A 17,992-nucleotide genomic window follows, 5' to 3' on the forward strand; every position below is an offset into this window, starting at 1 on the left:
GGAAGGTTTTCTAAAGAAGTTTAGCATAAAAGATCCAACATATGCTGTGTTGCCAATGGTAGGAACACAGTGACTAAAAGCACAGTTATGCAGCCTTTGTCCTGTGACTATGTTCAGTGATAATGATGAAGGTGGTGACTTTGAAGGAGTCTGTAGGTCAGGTGAGGAAACAAAATGTCAGATCTCCTTACATATGCAAAAAATAAATACCTTCAGATTTCTGTCAGTAAGCTGGATACTGAAGAAATTTTTAACATCTGTCCTGCCTGGCTCTCGCGTGCTCCATGTCTGGTTCCTCCAGCATCTCCGCAATGAAGAAAGTGGTTCAGCAGCTCAGGCTGAAAGCCAGGCTCAATCGTGTTAAAGTTTCCCAAAAGCTGCAGACTGAAACAGTTGTCTGTAGAACAACACTCAAAACGTGATCCTCTCTTGACTGGAGTATCTTCAAGTACAAATCCCTTCAGACCCCAGAAAGTATGTTCAAGGGATCTAACAGAGGTTTTTCAAACTACTTCTCATCAACCGCCAATATTCCAGAGAGCTAAATTTTTGAAGCTTGTACAAAAGCTTATCCCTATAACACATGTGCCATGCCATAATAAACTTCTACTTTTGTCAGTTCTTAACATCTACCTCTCTGAATTTTAATGAATTTCTGTTTTACAAGGGTGATAGGGTGATCATTTCATATACACTGGCAGTAGCAGACAATAAAACACTTGGTATAAAAATAAAAGAAATTTTTAACATCAATAATGAGGCTCTAGTTGTTTGTTCATTGACTGGATGGTGAAATAACCAAAATGATTTTGAATCAAGGTAATCATTATAATAACAATAATGAATATAACATTATAACACATACAAAATACTACAGAAAAGTGCCTACAGAGGACATGGTAAAAATGTATGAGGGTCATATTGAAGGACTAGAATAGCATGCCAGTCTGTAAAATCAAATTTCTAAGACAAAATGGTTGCTAATGAGGCAAATGACATTAGAAGAAACATTTTAAAAAGCTATCCATTAGGCTCAGCGCCTGTGGCTCAAGCGGGTAACACACCAGCCACATACGCCTGATCTGGCGGGTTCAAATCCAGCCTGGGCCTGCCAAACAATGACAGCTGCCACCTAATATAGCCGGGTGTTGTGGCAGGCATCTGTAGTCCCAGCTACTTGGGAGGCTGAGGCAGGAGAATCGCTTGAGCCCAGGAGTTGGAGGTTGCTGTGAACTGTGATGCCACAGCACTCTACCCAGGGTGACAGCTTGAGGCTCTGTCTCAAAAAAAAAAAAGCTATCCATTAAAAAAGGCACACAAGTTTGCAGCCTCACCTACTTTGCTGCATCTGTTCAGCCTGGAGAGAGGAAGGATTCCCCCTTGTGGGAAAAACATGAGCAGAAGAATTATACCAGCTTCCATTGCCAAAGCAAATACAGTCCTTACTATAAGAGAATCCCACAGTCCTCACAAGCCCTGGGCCTAATTTGGAGAACTGCCAGGAATGCACACAGTGGCACTACTCTGGATCAGCACTCCCCACCTTCCACCCACTTTCTATGAGCCAAGCTGCTGCGGCACAGTACCAACTTGAGATCAGACCCACCCCTGGAGTATACTCTCCTCTAGGGGCTGTACCTCTACAGTGCTGGGACTCCATCTACATTCCACTAAGCATACACAGGTAGTTGAATGCTACACAGAGCATTCTCCAAGTGCACAGAGCTGAACACAGTATAGACTTTGATTCTGGTCCTACACAGCAAAGAAACCAATCAATACTGCCCTAACTTCCACCCAGAGGAACAGTCTGGCAGTCCTACATAGGGCAAACCTGCCGAGTGTACACCTACACCACTGAACTGGGACAATGACAAAAATTCTTTCAGCCTAGGCCACTGAGATATCCACAAACATCATTAGAATGGATTATACTTGAAGAAATTACACAGATACTAAACTATGTGTCCACCTAGAACCAAAGCCAACATAGCCCATTGAACCAATACCCCAAAGACATATCTATGTGAATAAGTCTTTCTCTACAAAATATTACTCAGTAAAATTAGAAGAGGCAGCTGTTCCACCAGATGCCTAGAAATCAATGTAGGGACACATTAAACATAAAAAAGGAAGAAATCACAATAGCACCAAAGGAAAATAACAATTATCCAGTAACAAATCCCAATCATAAAGAAATATAAGGCAAAAAAAAAAAAAGCTCAAAACAAAAATCTTAAGAAATGAACATTATAGGGCGGCGCCTGTGGCTTAAGGAGTAGGGCGCCGGTCCCATATGCCGGAGGTGGTGGGTTCAAACCTAGCCCCGGCCAAAAAAAAAAAAGACCTGACATAACCTTTGGGCAGCGCCTGTGGCTCAGTGAGTGGGGCGCCGGCCCCATATGCCGAGGGTGGCGGGTTCATGCCCGGCCCCGGCCAAACTGCAACAAAAAAAAAAAAAATAGCCGGGCGTTGTGGCGGGCGCCTGTGGTCCCAGCTACTCGGGAGGCTGAGGCAGGAGAATCGCCTAAGCCCAGGAGTTGGAGGTTGCTGTGAGCTGTGTGACGCCACGGCACTCTACCGAGGGCAATAAAGTGAAACTCTGTCTCTACAAAAATATATATATAAAAAAAAAAAAAAAAGAAATGAACATTGATAATTTGAATGAAAAACTCATCAGAGATAGATATAATAAAAAAGAACCAAATAGAAATCTGAGAGCTAAAAAATCAATGACTGAAATGAAAAATAAAATTAAGAGCTTCGAAACAAATCAAGCAAAAAAGACAAAGCAGAAGAAATAACTTCTGAACTTAAAGACAAGTCTTCTGAAATACCACAAAGAAAAAATGTAAGAAAAAAAGAATTTAAAAGCATGAAGAAAGCCTACAAGATTTATAGGATACCATTAAGTGAACAAATATCCATACAATGGGTATTCCAAAAGGAGAAGAGAAGAAAAACTATGTAGAAATCTTATTTAATAAGATAGTAGCAGAAAACTTCCCAGGCCTTGTTGGGCCAGGGAGTTGGACATTTAGGGCCAGGAAGTTCAAAGAATGCCAAACATATTAAACCCAAACAGGTCTTTCCAAGGCACATTATAGAGAAATTCTCAAAATCAAACACAAACAAATAATTCCAAAAATAGTAAGAGAAGGGTGGCGCCTGTGGCGCAAAGGAGTAGGGCACCTGCCCCATATGCTGGAGGTGGCGGGTTCAAACCCAGCCCCAGCCAAAAACTGCAAAAAAAGCAAGAGAAGGGTGCTGCCTGTGGCCCCATATACCAAGGGTGGCAGGTTCAAACCCGGTCCCAGCCAAACTGCAACAAAAATAGCCAGGCATTGTGGCAGGTGCCTGTGGTCACAGATGCTTGGGAGGCTGAAGCAAGAGAATCACCTAAGCCCAGGAGTTGAAGGTTGCTGTGAGCTGTGATGCCATGGCACTCTACCAAGGGTGACAAAGTAAAAAAATAGCAAGAGAAAGCATCAAATCACATATAAAGGAACCCCCATTAGAGCAACAACAAATTTCTCACCAGAAAACTTATAGGTTAGGAGAGAATGGGATAATATATTCAAAGTATTAAAAGGAAAAAAGAAACTCCATCAAGAATATTATGCCCAAAAAAACTATCCTTCAAAAATAAAATATTTCACAGACAAGCAAAAACAATGTCAATTAATCACCAAAAGACCAGCCTTACAAGAAATTCTCAAGGGAATCTTACATCTGGAAAGAAAAAAACAATAGCCACTATCAAGAAAATAAGTGAAACTATATAATCACTTTAGAGCCAATATGCAAAGGAGAAAGAGAAAGGAAAGAAATCCAACCACAAACATAATAATAAAAGAGGAAGTAAAGAACAAAGAATATGCAATACAAAACAACCAGAAAATAATGAATAAAATGACAGGGCAAGTCCTTACCTATCAATAATATCCTTGAATGTAAATAGATTAAATTCTAAATTTAAAAGATACAGACTGGATGAATGAATAACAAAATAAGATCCAACAATATGCTGCCTACAATAAACTCACTTCATCTGTAAAGACCCAGACTGAAAGTGAACAAAAGATATTTCCCAAAAAGTGAGCAATAGTAACTATAATTATATCAGATAAAACGGACTTCAAGCCAAAGCTGTAAAAGGACAAGTAAGGCATTATATGAAAAAATAAAGAGATCAGTTCAGCGAGAGAACATAATAAATGTAAACATACAGAGGGTGCCAAAAAAGTATTCACATTTTAAGAAAAGCAAAAAACTGTGTTAAATTTTTAATACTCAATATATACTGATAACAAAATATGAATGCAAGTCATCATAAGCACATTTTGTACTTATAGAAGTCAAACATGACTTATAGAAGTCAAACATTTGTAGTCAATACTACAAATTTAATACAGTTTTCTTCCTTTCTTAAAATGTGTGCATATTTTTGGCACCCTTTATATATGCACCCAACACTGGAGCACCCACATATACAAAGCAAATATTACTTGATCTAAAGGGAGAAATAGACCACAATACAATAATAGTTGGGGACTGCAGCATGCCATTGTTAGCACTGAACAAATCATCTAGAGGGAAAGTTAACAAAAAAAATTGGATTTAACATGTACCATAGACCAAATGGGCATATAGGATATTGCATAGACAGAATGTTTCACTCTACAGCTACAGAATACACATCATTTTCACCAGCACATGAAACATCCAGAACTGACAATATGTTCAGAAATAAAACATGTCTCAAAAATTTTATACAAATTGAAATCATACCAAGTATTTTAACTAACAACAATGGAATAAAACTAGATGTTCATAATATAATGAGAAGAACATTTAAAACGATACAAATAAATGAAAATTAAACATCTTCTCAATGGTTAATGGGTGAAGGAAAAATTAAAAGCGAAATTTAAAAATTCCTTGAAACAAATGAAACTAGAAACACAACATACTAAAACCTATGGAACATAGCAAAACCAAAAGTAACACACAGGTTTATAGCAATAAATGCCTACCTCAAAAATTTAGAATGTTTTTCAAATAAATAACTTTATAATACATCTTAAGGAACTAAAATGGAGAAGAAAACTTCCCAAGTCTTGGTAGAGAGATGGACATCCCAAAATTGAGACCAAAAGAAGAACACAAAAAACATCAACAGAGCGGCGCCTGTGGCTCAGTCGGTAAGGCGCCGGCCCCATATACCGAGGGTGGCCGGTTCAAACCCGGCCCCGGCCAAACTGCAACCAAAAAATAGCCAGGCGTTGTGGTGGGCGCCTGTAGTCCCAGCTACTTAGGAGGCTGAGGCAAGAGAATCGCTTAAGCCCATGAGTTGGAGGTTGCTGTGAGCTGTATGAAGCCACGGCACTCTACTGAGGGCCATAAAGTGAGACTCTGTCTCTACAAAAAAAAAAATCAACAAAACAAAAAGTCCAATTTTTAAAAAGACAAACAATATTGACAAACTATTAAATTAAGAAAAAAGAGGGAAGACTCAAATAAATATAATCAGAAACAAAAAAAAGATACGACAAAAGACAGCAAAGAAACACAAAGGACCATCACATATCACAATAAACAATATGCCAATAATTCAAAAACCTAGAGGAAATGGATAAATTCCTGGCCTCATATAACCCACTAAGATTGAACCAAGAAGAAATAGAAAACTTGAACAGACCAATAACAAGTACCAAGATTGAAAGAGTAGTAAAAAGTCTCCTAAGAAAGAACAGCCCAGGACCAGATATATTCACGGCTGAAATTTTACCAACCTTTTATTTAAGAACTAACACTAACTTTTCTCAACTATTCCAAAAGCGTGAAGGAGTTATCTATGAGAAGCATTGGCCTGAATCCAGAACCATGCCAGGACACAACCAAAAAACTATAGGACAGTATCTCAGATGAACATAGATGCAAAAATCATTAACAATGACAACAAAGAATACACCATGATTAAATGAAATTTATCCCATAGAAGTACAAGGATCATTCAATATGCACAAATCAATAAATGTGGTAAAACACATCAACAGAATGTCAAAAGCCATATGATCATCTCAATAAAAGCAGAGAAAGCATTTAATAAAGTTCAACAGTGCTTCATGATAAAAAAGTAAAAAAAAGTGGCCTGTGTAGTGGCTCATGCCTGTAATCTCAGCACTCTGGGGGGCCGAGGCAAGTGGATTGCCTGAGCTCGAGTTCAAGACCAGCCTGAGCCAGAGTGAGACCTGGTCTCTAATGATAGCCAGGCATTGTGGTGGGCGCCTGTAGTCCCAGCTCCTTGGGAAGCTGAGGCAAGAAAATTACTTAAGCCCAAGAGTTTGAGGTTTCTGTGAGCTGTGACAGCATGACGCTAACAAAGGCAACAAAGTGAAACTCTGTCTGGAGAAAAAAGGGTTGGGGGGCTGGGTGCGGTGGCTCATGCCTGTAATCCTAGCATTCTGGGAGGACGAGGTGGGTGGATTGCCTGAGCTCACAGGTTTGGGACCAGCCTGAGCCGGGGCAAGACCTGGTCTCTAAAAATAGCCATGCATTGTATGGGCACCTATAGTCCCAGCTACCAGGAGGCTGAGACAAGAAAAATCACCCGAGCCTAAGAGTTTGAGGTTTCTGTAAGCTCTGATGCCACGACACTCTATCAAGGGTGACAAAGTGAGAGTCCGTCTCAAAAAAAAAAAAAAAAAAAATCTCAGGAAATTAAGTATAAAACAAATGTACCTCAACACACGAGGGCATATATTACAAACCTGTAGCTAACAGCTAACATCATATTGAATGGGGAAAAGTTGAAAGCTTTTCCTCTAAAAACTAGAATAAGACAAGGATGCCCAGTTTCACCTCTTTCTTCAACACAGCACTGAAAGTCATAACCAGAACAGTTAGACAATAGAAATAAATAAAGGACATCCAGACTGGAAAAGAGGACGTCAAATTGTCACTGTTCACAGATGATATGATCTTGTATATAGAAAAATCTTAAAACTGACAAACGAATATAGTAAAGTTACAAGATAAAAAAATAAACATACAGAAATCAGTAGTATTTATATATACAAAAAATGAACTAGCTGAAAAAAAAAATCAAGAAGGCAATCCCTGTAAACAAATACTTAGGAATAAATTTAATGAAGGAGGCGAAAGATCTCTACAAGGAAAACTACAAAATGCTGATGAAAGAAATTGAAGAGAATATAAATAAACAAATGAAAATACATCCCATGTTCATGGATATGAAGAAATAATTTTAATAACCAGACCATCCAAAGCATCTACAGAGCCTAATCCCTACCAAAATGCCAATAACATTCTTCACAAAATATGGGGGTAAAACGTAAAAATTTGATGGAACCACAACATACTCCAAATAGCCAAAGCAATCCTGGCAAAAAGAACAAAGCTGGAGGCAGTACACAGCATGCCTTCAAAATATACTACAAAGCAATAGTAACCAAAACAGATATATAGACCAAAGGAACAGAATACAGAAGCCAGAAATAAATCCACTTATCTACATCCAACTCATTTTGGAAAAATATACTAAGAACACCCATTGGGGAAATAGCAATCTGTTCAATAAATGGTGTTGGGAAAAGAAGATTTTCATATGCAAAAAGATAAAACTCAACTCACACCTCTTACTCCATACAAAAATTAAAATGGAGGGCGGTGCCTGTGGCTCAGTGAGTAGGGCACCGGCCCATATACCGAGGGTGGCAGGTTCAAACCTGGCCCCGGCCAAACTGCAACAAAAAATAGCTGGGCAATGTGGCAGGCATCTGTAGTCCCAGCTACTCAGGAGGCTGAGGCACGAGAATCGCCTAAGCCCAGGAGTTGGAGGTTGCTGTGAGCTGTATGACACCACGGCACTCTACCGAGGGCAATAAAGTGAGACTCTGTCTCTACAAAAAAAAAAAAAAAAAAAAAATCAAAATGGATCAAAAACCCAATTGCGAGACCACAAACTATAAGTCAACTAGAAGAAAACAGGAAAAACACTTCAGGACAATGGTCTGGAAAAATATCCCACACACCAAAGGAAATTATCAACAAAGTGAAAAGATAACTTATAGAATAGAAGAAAATGTTTGCTAAGTATTCATCTGACAGGGAATTATATCCAGAATACACAAGAAACTCAAATATCCCAACTGCAAAAAGACAATCCAATTGAAGAATGGGCAAATAATCTGAACAGATATTTCTCAAAAGACTTATAAATGGGTCAGGCATGATGGCTCACATCTATAATCCTAGACTTCTGAGAGGCCTAGGCTGGTGGATTGCCTGAGCTCAGCAATTTGAGACCAACATGAGAAAAAGCCAGACCCATCTCTACTAGAAATAAAAAAAATAACTGGGGGTGATGGTACACACCTGTAGTCCCAGCTACTTTGGAGGCTGAGGCAAGAGGAAGTTGCTGTGAGCTATGACAACAAGGCACTCTACCAAGGGTGACAAAGTGAGACTCTATCTCAAAAAATAAAAAATAAATTAAAAACTAAAGAAGACAGGCTCGAGGAGAGAGACAAGATGGCGGACTGAAACCAGCTTTCAACAGAGGCTCCCGTCCAGAAGGAGAGTTAAGGGACAGGAATTTAGTAAGTATCCTGGTGGACTTGAGCCTCACCAAGAGAAAAGGTTGAAGAACACACATCAACACCGCTGAGGCAAGCTGCGATCACAAGGACGCAAACAAAAGGTACAAAATCCACCACCAAGCGGACGGGAGTCCCCCTCCCCAATGGGACCGGCTCAAGAGCCCCACAATTAAACAAGCGGGCAGAAATTAAAGGCCCTCCCACTACACTCCACGGGAGAGACCTTCTAAAAACTGGACCTACCCCCCCTACTGGGGTGCCGTGGCGTTCTCCTGCCAGGCATAAAACGGAATAAAACTTTGGGAATCCTTCGCCGGCAACCCTCCTGGCTCTCCCCTCCCGCCCACTGAGGTCTGGAGGCCTGTCCCCCAGGAGTTCGGATCCTTGGGTGATTTCTCAAGGGGAGTGGACAGTCCCCGAGTTGCGACTGGTCAGCATTGACTCTGAGGCACGCAAGTGAGGAGAGGGCACCGGGCTGAGGGGGAGTCACGCCTCGCGGCACTTCCCTGCGGTGCAGTGCAGCAACCCTCCCCGGGCACAAGACTGAATAAGACTCTAGCTTCCCCGCTGAGAGCTGAGAGCCCCTACTCTCACTCGGGGTCTGAGGGCCTATCCCCCAGGAGTTTGGATCCTTGGGTGATTTCTCGAGGGGAGTGCAAAGTGCCTGAGCTGCGTCAGGTCAGCACCGACTCTGGGACACGTGAGCGAGGAGAGGTCACTCTGCTGAGGGGAAATCAAGCCTTGGCGGCACTTCCCTGCGGTGCAGTGCAGGAGCCCTCCCCGGGCCGTATTGTTGCCTAAAACTGAATGAAACTCTAGCTTCCACCCCCCCACTCGGGGTCTGGGGGCCTATCCCCCAAGAGTTCTGATTCTTGGGGGATCTCTTGAGGGGTGTGGACCCAGCACAAACTGCGGCCACTCAGTGCTGACTCTGGGGCTCGGGACAGAGGAGAAAAGGGTCGCCTGAGTGCCCACACCAGAGCAGCAGTTCCCTGCAGGTAGATCAACAGCCGTTTTTTTTTTTTTTTTTGTAGAGACAGAGTCTCACTGTACCGCCCTCGGGTAGAGTGCTGTGTGTGGTGTCACACGGCTCACAGCAACCTCCAACTCTTGGGCTTATGCGATTCTCTTGCCTCAGCCTCCCGAGCAGCTGGGACTACAGGCGCCCGCCACAACGCCCAGCTATTTTTCTGTTGCAGTTTGGCCGGGGCTGGGTCCGAACCCGTCACCCTCAGCATATGGGGTCGGCGCCCCACTCACTGAGCCACAGGCGCCGCCCTCAACAGCCGTTTTTTTCTTTAACGGCAGAACGCTCACTTCTGGATATTCTGAGGCCACACCCCCTGTCTCCCTGGGCAACCAGAGGAGGCCACCGGTGAGCGGGGGATTTCCTGACACTGCTTACAAACCTGGGAAGCTTCCAGGGCGGGGTTGACCCAGAGAGCTGATTGGACTCAAACCTCCAACACCAAAGACGTTTGAACTCAAAACAGCTTGTCTTCTGTAGGCGATTTCGACAGGAACAGAGACAGAACCCCGCAAAGTTGTCTGTTCTGTTCTGTTCTGTTCTGTTAGCAGCATCCATCAGGGACGGGGCTAAGCCTGAGTGAACACCTCCCTCCCATCACCTGCATCAAACACTCATAGATGTCAGGCCCCATCTCCTCCTGCTAGATAGCGGCAGTCTACGGGGACCTGACAGACTTCCTTGCGATTCAGGCAGGTGCAAACCCCTGGAGTGTTTGTTCACTGCAGGCAACTGGGTTAGCCATCTGCAGAGATACCAGTGACTGGGTCCGACGGAGGGGCAAAGTGGGGAAGGAGACGTCAACCTTCCTAGACTGCTCTGTTTGCTGGGTGGCTCCTCCTGACTCCACGCTGCACTCGGGTGAGCCGTGTCAGAGGAGTCACCAGGCCCCTGTGATCCAGTTCCCAGAGACCTCTTGAACTCGAGGTCTCACCCGAGACAAGTGCCGATTGAGACAGTTGATTCGGACCTTTTGAACTGGGCTAATAGACTGAGGACTTTTCAGGCGGTGCCCTGGGTGTACGGTTGTAGGAAGGTTGATTCTCCTTTTCCAACTGGGGCCAGAGGTGGGCAGGCGGGGTGACTTAATTGCTGATTTTTCCACACAGCTGAGACTTCAAGCCAGAGTAGAAGTTGCAATATGATCGAACAGAAACCAGCTGAAAACAAGACAGAATCACTTTGCTCCACCACACCAGACAGGGCTCCAGTTTCTCAGGCCACAACACTGTACGGGCCCTCGATAAAACCCCAGGGGAAAAACCAAAGGGAGTAAAATAAACATGGGGTGGAATCAGCGGAAAAACTCTGGTAACATGAATAACCAGAATAGATCAACCCCCCCAAGGAAAGATACGGCAGATGTGATTGAAGATCCCATTCATAAACAACTGGCTGAGATGTCAGAAATCGAATTCAGAATTTGGATGGCAGACAAGATTAATAAAATGGAATTAGGAATCCGAGGAGAAATTCAAAAATTGTCTCAAGAATTTAACGAATTTAAAGACAAAACCACCAAAGACTTAGACACACTGAAGCAAGAACTTACAGCCCTCAAATATATGAAAAATACAGTAGAATCCCTCAGTAACAGAATGGAGCAAGCAGAAGAAAGGATTTCTGACATTGAAGATAAAGTCTTCGAACGCTCCCAATCTCTCAAAGAGGAAGAGAAATGGAGAGCAAAAACGGATCACTCACTAAGAGAACTCTCAGATAATTCGAAAAAAAGCAACATAAGGATTATAGGAATTTCTGAGAACGATGAAGTCGCCTCCAAGGGCACTTCTGCACTTCTGCATGAAATTATGAAAGAAAATTTTCCAGATATGCCTAGAGAATCTGAAATTCAGATAGCAGACAGCTTCAGAACCCCAGCATGATTCAACCCCAATAAGTCATCCCCCAGACATATCATAATTAGCTTCACTAAAGTTAACATGAAAGAGAAAATTCTCAAAGCAACCCAGCAAAAGAAAACTATAACATACAAAGGTAAGAATATTAGAATAACTGCTGAAACTTTTCAAGCCAGAAGAGGCTGGTCATCAACTTTTAATCTCCTAAAGCAAAAAAACTTTCAACCCAGGATCTTGTATCCAGCTAAACTGAGTTTCATCTATGATGCAGAAATTAAATACTTCAATGACATTCATATGTTGAAAAAATTTGCCATAAGTAAACCAGCTCTTCAGGATATTCTCAGACCTATCCTCCACAATGACCAACCCAATCCTATACCACAAAAGTAAACTCACTCAGAAACTTTGGATCAAACTCCAACTTCCACACTGGCGAAAGGATTAAAAATGTCCACTGGACCTTTGAAAAACTTGATACCCAAAATTCCACCAGACTTATCAATACTCTCCATCAATGTGAATGGCTTAAACTGTCCTCTAAAGAGGCATAGGTTAGTTGACTGGATACAAAAACTCAAGCCAGATATTTGTTGCATACAAGAGTCACATCTCAACTTAAAAGACAAATACAGACTCAGGGTGAAAGGATGGTCATCCATATTTCAGGCAAATGGTAATCAGAAAAAAGCAGGTGTTGCAATTTTATTTGCAGATACAGTAGGCTTTAAACCATCAAAAGTAAGGAAGGACAAGAATGGTCACTTCATATTTGTTAAGGGTAATACTCAATATGATGGGATCTCAATTATTAATATCTATGCACCCAACCAGAATGCACCTCAATTTATAAGAGAAACTCTAACAGACATGAGTAACTTGATTTCCTCCAGCTCCATAATCGTCGGAGATTTCAACATTCCCTTAGCAGTGTTGGATCGATCCTCCAGAAAGAAGCTGAGCAAAGAAATCTTAGATTTAAACCTAACCATCCAATATTTAGATTTAGCAGACATCTACAGAACATTTCATCCCAACAAAACTGAATACACATACTTCTCATCAGCCCACGGAACATACTCCAAAATTGACCACATTTTAGGTCACAAGTCTAACCTCAGTAAATTTAAAGGAATAGAAATTATTCCATGCATCTTCTCGGACCATCATGGAATAAAACTTGAATTGAGTAACAACAGGAATCTGCATACTCATACACAAACATGGAAGTTAAATAACCTTATGCTGAATGATAGCTGGGTCAGAGATGAGATTAAGAAAGAAATCGCCAATTTTTTGGAACAAAACAACAATGAAGACACAAACTATCAGAACCTCTGGACACCGCAAAGGCAGTTCTAAGAGGGAAATTTATAGCACTGCAAGCCTTCCTCAAGAGAACGGAAAGAGAGGAAGTTAACAACTTAATGGGACATCTCACACAACTGGAAAAGGAAGAACATTCCAACCCCAAACCCAGTAGAAGAAAAGAAATAACCAAAATTAGAGCAGAATTAAATGAAATTGAAAACAAAAGAATAATACAACAGATCAATAAATCAAAAAGCTGGTTTTTTGAAAAGGTCAATAAAATAGATAAACCTCTGGCCAACCTAATCAGGAAAAAAAAGAGTAAAATCTCTAATATCATCAATCAGAAACAACAAAGACGAAATAACCACAGACTCATCAGAAATCCAAAAAATCCTTAATGAATATTACAAGAAACTTTATTCTCAGAAATATGAAAATCTGAAGGAAATAGACCAATACTTGGAAGCATGCCACCTTCCAAGACTTAACCAGAATCAAGTAGAAATGTTGAACAGACCCATATCAAGTTCAGAAATAGCATCAACTATACAAAACCTTCCTAAAAAGAAAAGCCCGGGACCAGACGGTTTCACGTCAGAATTCTACCAAACCTTTAAAGAGGAATTAGTACCTATATTACTCAACCTGTTCCAAAATGTAGAAAAAGAAGGAAGACTACCCAACACATTTTATGAAGCAAACATCACCCTGATCCCCAAACCAGGAAAAGACCCAACAAGAAAAGAAAATTATAGACCAATATCACTAATGAATATAGATGCAAAAATATTCAACAAGATCCTAACAAACAGAATCCAGCAACACATCAAACAAATTATACATCATGACCAAGTTGGTTTTATCCCAGGGTCTCAAGGCTGGTTCAATATACGTAAATCTATAAATGTAATTCATCACATAAACAAATTAAAAAACAAAGACCATATGATTCTCTCAATTGATGCAGAAAAAGCTTTTGATAATATCCAGCATCCCTTCATGATCAGAACACTCAAGAAAATTGATCTAGAAGGGACTTTTCTTAAACTGATAGAGGCTATCTACAGCAAACCCACAGCCAATATCATATTGAATGGAGTTAAATTGGAATCATTTCCACTCAGATCAGGAACCAGACAAGGCTGCCCATTGTCTCCATTGCTTTTCAACATTGTAATGGAAGTTTTAGCCACGGCAATTAGGGAAGAAAAGGCGATCAAGGGTATCCATATAGGGTCAGAAGAGATCAAACTCTCGCTCTTCGCAGATGATATGATTGTGTATCTGGAAAACACTAGGGACTCTACTACAAAACTCCTAGAAGTGATCAAGGAATACAGCAGCGTCTCAGGTTACAAAATCAACATTCATAAATAGGTAGCCTTTATATACACCAACAACAGTCAAATTGAAAAAGCAGTTAAGGACTCTATCCCATTCACAGTAGTGCCAAAGAAGATGAAATATTTGGGAATTTACCTAACAAAAGACGTGAAAGATCTCTATAAAGAGAACTATGAAACTCTAAGAAAAGAAATAGCTGAAAATGTTAACAAATGGAAAAACGTACCATGCTCATGGCTGGGAAGAATCAACATTATCAAAATGTCCATACTACCCAAAGCAATATATAATTTCAACGCACTCCCTATTAAAGCTCCACTGTCATATTTTAAAGATCTTGAAAAAACATTACTTCGTTTTATATGGAATCAGAAAAAACCTCGAATAGCCAAGACATTACTCAGAAATAAAAACAAAACAGGAGGAATCACACTACCAGACCTCAGACTTTACTACAAATCGATAGTGATCAAAACAGCATGGTATTGGCACAAAAACAGAGAAGTAGATATCTGGAACAGAATAGAGAACCAAGAGATGAATCCAGCTACTTACCGCTATTTGATTTTTGACAAGCCAATTAAAAACATTCAGTGGGGAAAAGATTCCCTATTTAACAAATGGTGCTGGGTGAACTGGCTGGCAACCTGCAGAAGACTGAAATTGGACCCACACCTTTCACCATTAACTAAGATAGACTCTCATTGGATTAAAGATTTAAACTTAAGACATGAAACTATAAAAATACTAGAGGAGAATGCAGGGAAAACCCTTGAAGAAATTGGTCTGGGTGAGTATTTCATGAGGAGAACCCCCCGGGCAATTGAAGCAGCTTCAAAAATACACTACTGGGACTTGATCAAACTAAAAAGCTTCTGCACAGCTAAGAACACAGTAAGCAAAGCAAGCAGACAGCCCTCAGAATGGGAGAAGATATTTGCAGGGTATATCTCTGACAAAGGTTTAATAACCAGAATCCACAGAGAACTCAAACGCATCAGCAAGAAAAAAACAAGGGATCCCATCGCAGGCTGGGCAAGGGATTTGAAGAGAAACTTCTCTGAAGAAGACAGGCGCACGGCCTTCAGACATATCAAAAAATGCTCATCATCTTTAATCATCAGAGAAATGCAAATCAAAACTACTTTGAGATATCATCTAACTCCAATGAGACTAGCCTATATCACAAAATCTCAAGACCAGAAATGTTGGCGTGGATGCGGAGAAAAGGGAACACTTCTGCACTGCTGGTGGGAATGCAAATTAATACATTCCTTTTGGAAAGATATATGGAGAACACTCAGAGATCTAAAAATAGATCTGCCATTCAATCCTGTAATCCCTCTACTGGGTATGTACCCAGAAGACCAAAAATCACAACATAACAAAGATATTTGTACCAGAATGTTTATTGCAGCCCAATTCATAACAGCTAAGTCATGGAAAAAGCCCAAGTGCCCATCGATCCACGAATGGATTAATAAATTGTGGTATATGTATACTATGGAATACTATGCAGCCTTAAAGAAAGATGGAGACTTTACCTCTTTCATGTTTACATGGATGGAGCTGGAACATATTCTTCTTAGTGAAGTATCTCAAGAATGGAAGAAAAAGTACCCAATGTACACAGCCCTACTATGAAACTAATTTGGGACTCTCACATGAAAGCTATAACCCAGCTACAACTTAACAATAGGGGGAAGTGGGAAAGGGGGGAGTGGGTAGAGGGAGGGGGATCGGTGGGATCACACCTGTGGTGCATATTACAGGTGTATTTGAGAAACTTGGTAAAGGTAGAATGTAAATGTTTTGGCACAGTAACTGAGATAACACCGGAAAGCCTATGTTAACCACTGTGATAAAAATGTGTCAAATGGTTTATGAAGTGAGTGTATGATACCCCATGATCATATCAATGTATACAGTTATGATTTAATAAAAAAACATAAATAAAATAAAAAAAATAAATAAAAAATAATAGAAAAAAATAAAAAAAAAAAAAGAAGACAGGCTCAGTGCCCATAGCTCAGTGGTTATGGCACTCAGTGGTTATGGCACCAGCCACATACGCTGGGCTTGGTGGGTTCGAACCCTACGTGGGCCTGCTAAATGACAATGGCAACTGCAACAAAAAATAGCTGGGCTTGTGGCGAGTGCATATAGTCCCAGCTACTTGGGAGGCTTAAGGAAGAGAATCACTTAGGCCCAAGAGTTTGAGATTGCTGTGAGCTGTGACACCATAGCACTCTACCAAGGAAGACATAGTGAGACTGTCTCAAAAAAAAAATTTAAAAAAAACAAACTAAAGAATACATACAAATGGCCAACAAATATATTTTTAAAAAGCTCAACATAACTAATCATCAAGGAAATGCAAATCAAAACTACAATGGAGTATCCTCTCACCCCAGTTAGAATGGATATTATTAAAAAGGCAAAAAATAACAAACATTGGCAAAAACATGGAGAAAAGGGAACTCTTTACATCATTCGTGGGAATATAAACTATTAATAGTATAGCCACTATGGAGAACCATATAGGAGTTCCTTAAAAACTTCAAACAGAACTACCATATGATTCAACAATCCCACTACTGGGCATTTATCCAAAGAAAAGGAAGTCATTATATCAAAGGGACATCTGTACCACTACATTTATTGAAGCACTTTTCACAATAGCTGAGATATGGAATCAACCTTGGTGTCCAACAAGAGATGAATGAATAAAGGAAATGTGGTTTATATATATGATGTAAGACTGTTCAACCATAAAAAAAGAATGAAATCCTGTCATTACAGCAACATGGATGGAACTGGAAGACATTATGTTACCTACAATAAACCAGGAACAGAAAGTTAAACACCACATGTTCACATTCATATATGGAATCTTAAAAAAGTTGCTCTCATAGAAGTAAAAAGTAGAACAGATGAGACTAGAAGTTGGGAATTACGGGGGGTTGAGGAGTGAACAGGGAGAGAGATTTGTTACAGGATACAAAATTACAGCTAGATCCAGGAGGAATAAGTTCTAGTGTTCTATCCACTTCAACATGACTATAGTTATTAGTGATATATTATATAGTTTTTTATTATTTTTTTTATTGTTGGGGATTCATTGAGGGTACAATAAGCCAGGTTACACTGATTGCTATATTATATAGTTTCAAATAGCTAGAGGAAGATATTGAATATTCCCAGCACAAAGAAATCATAAATGTTTGAGATGGTGGATATGCTGATCATCCTGATTTGATCTCTATATGTTATACATAATAAAACAGCACCAGGTACCCCATAAATATGTATAATTATTATATGTAAAATTTTAAAACTATAAAATATCTTCTCCAGTAGAAAAACAGCATATTTTAAACAATACATGGAAAGTAATAATAGCTAAATTTACCTAGCCATTTGTACCCACCAGGCACCATTTTAACTCACTATGCCTATAAACACATTTTAACCTCAGAACACTTTGTTGCAGATATCTAAATATCCCCATTTTTTCTCTTTTTTCTCAGAGTTTCAGTCTGTTGCCCTGGATAGTGCCTTGACATCATCAAAGCTCACAGCAACCTCAAACACTTGGGCTTAAGCAATCCTCTTGCCTCAGCCTCCCACATAGCTAAAACTACAGGCACGGGCCATGATGACCAGTCAGTTTTTATATTTCTAGTAGAAACGGGATCTTGCTCTCGCTCAGGCTGGTCTGGAACTCCTGAGCTCAAGCAGTCCCCTCGCCTTGGCCACCCAGAGTGCTAGGATTACAGGCATGAGCTACTGCCTGGCCAATATCCCAATTTTATTGATAA

The 17,992-nt window shown here is 40.4% G+C and overlaps 1 pseudogene; it reads left to right on the forward strand.

Moving 5' to 3' along the window:
• Positions 1-284: 284 nt before the first annotated feature.
• On the forward strand, positions 285-648 carry LOC128571676 (guanine nucleotide-binding protein G(I)/G(S)/G(O) subunit gamma-5-like; annotated as a pseudogene).
• The last annotated feature ends 17,344 nt before the right edge of the window (positions 649-17,992 follow it).

Source organism: Nycticebus coucang, chromosome 19, assembly GCF_027406575.1.
Source record: "Nycticebus coucang isolate mNycCou1 chromosome 19, mNycCou1.pri, whole genome shotgun sequence".
In the NCBI taxonomy this organism is placed as follows: Eukaryota; Metazoa; Chordata; class Mammalia; order Primates; family Lorisidae; genus Nycticebus; species Nycticebus coucang.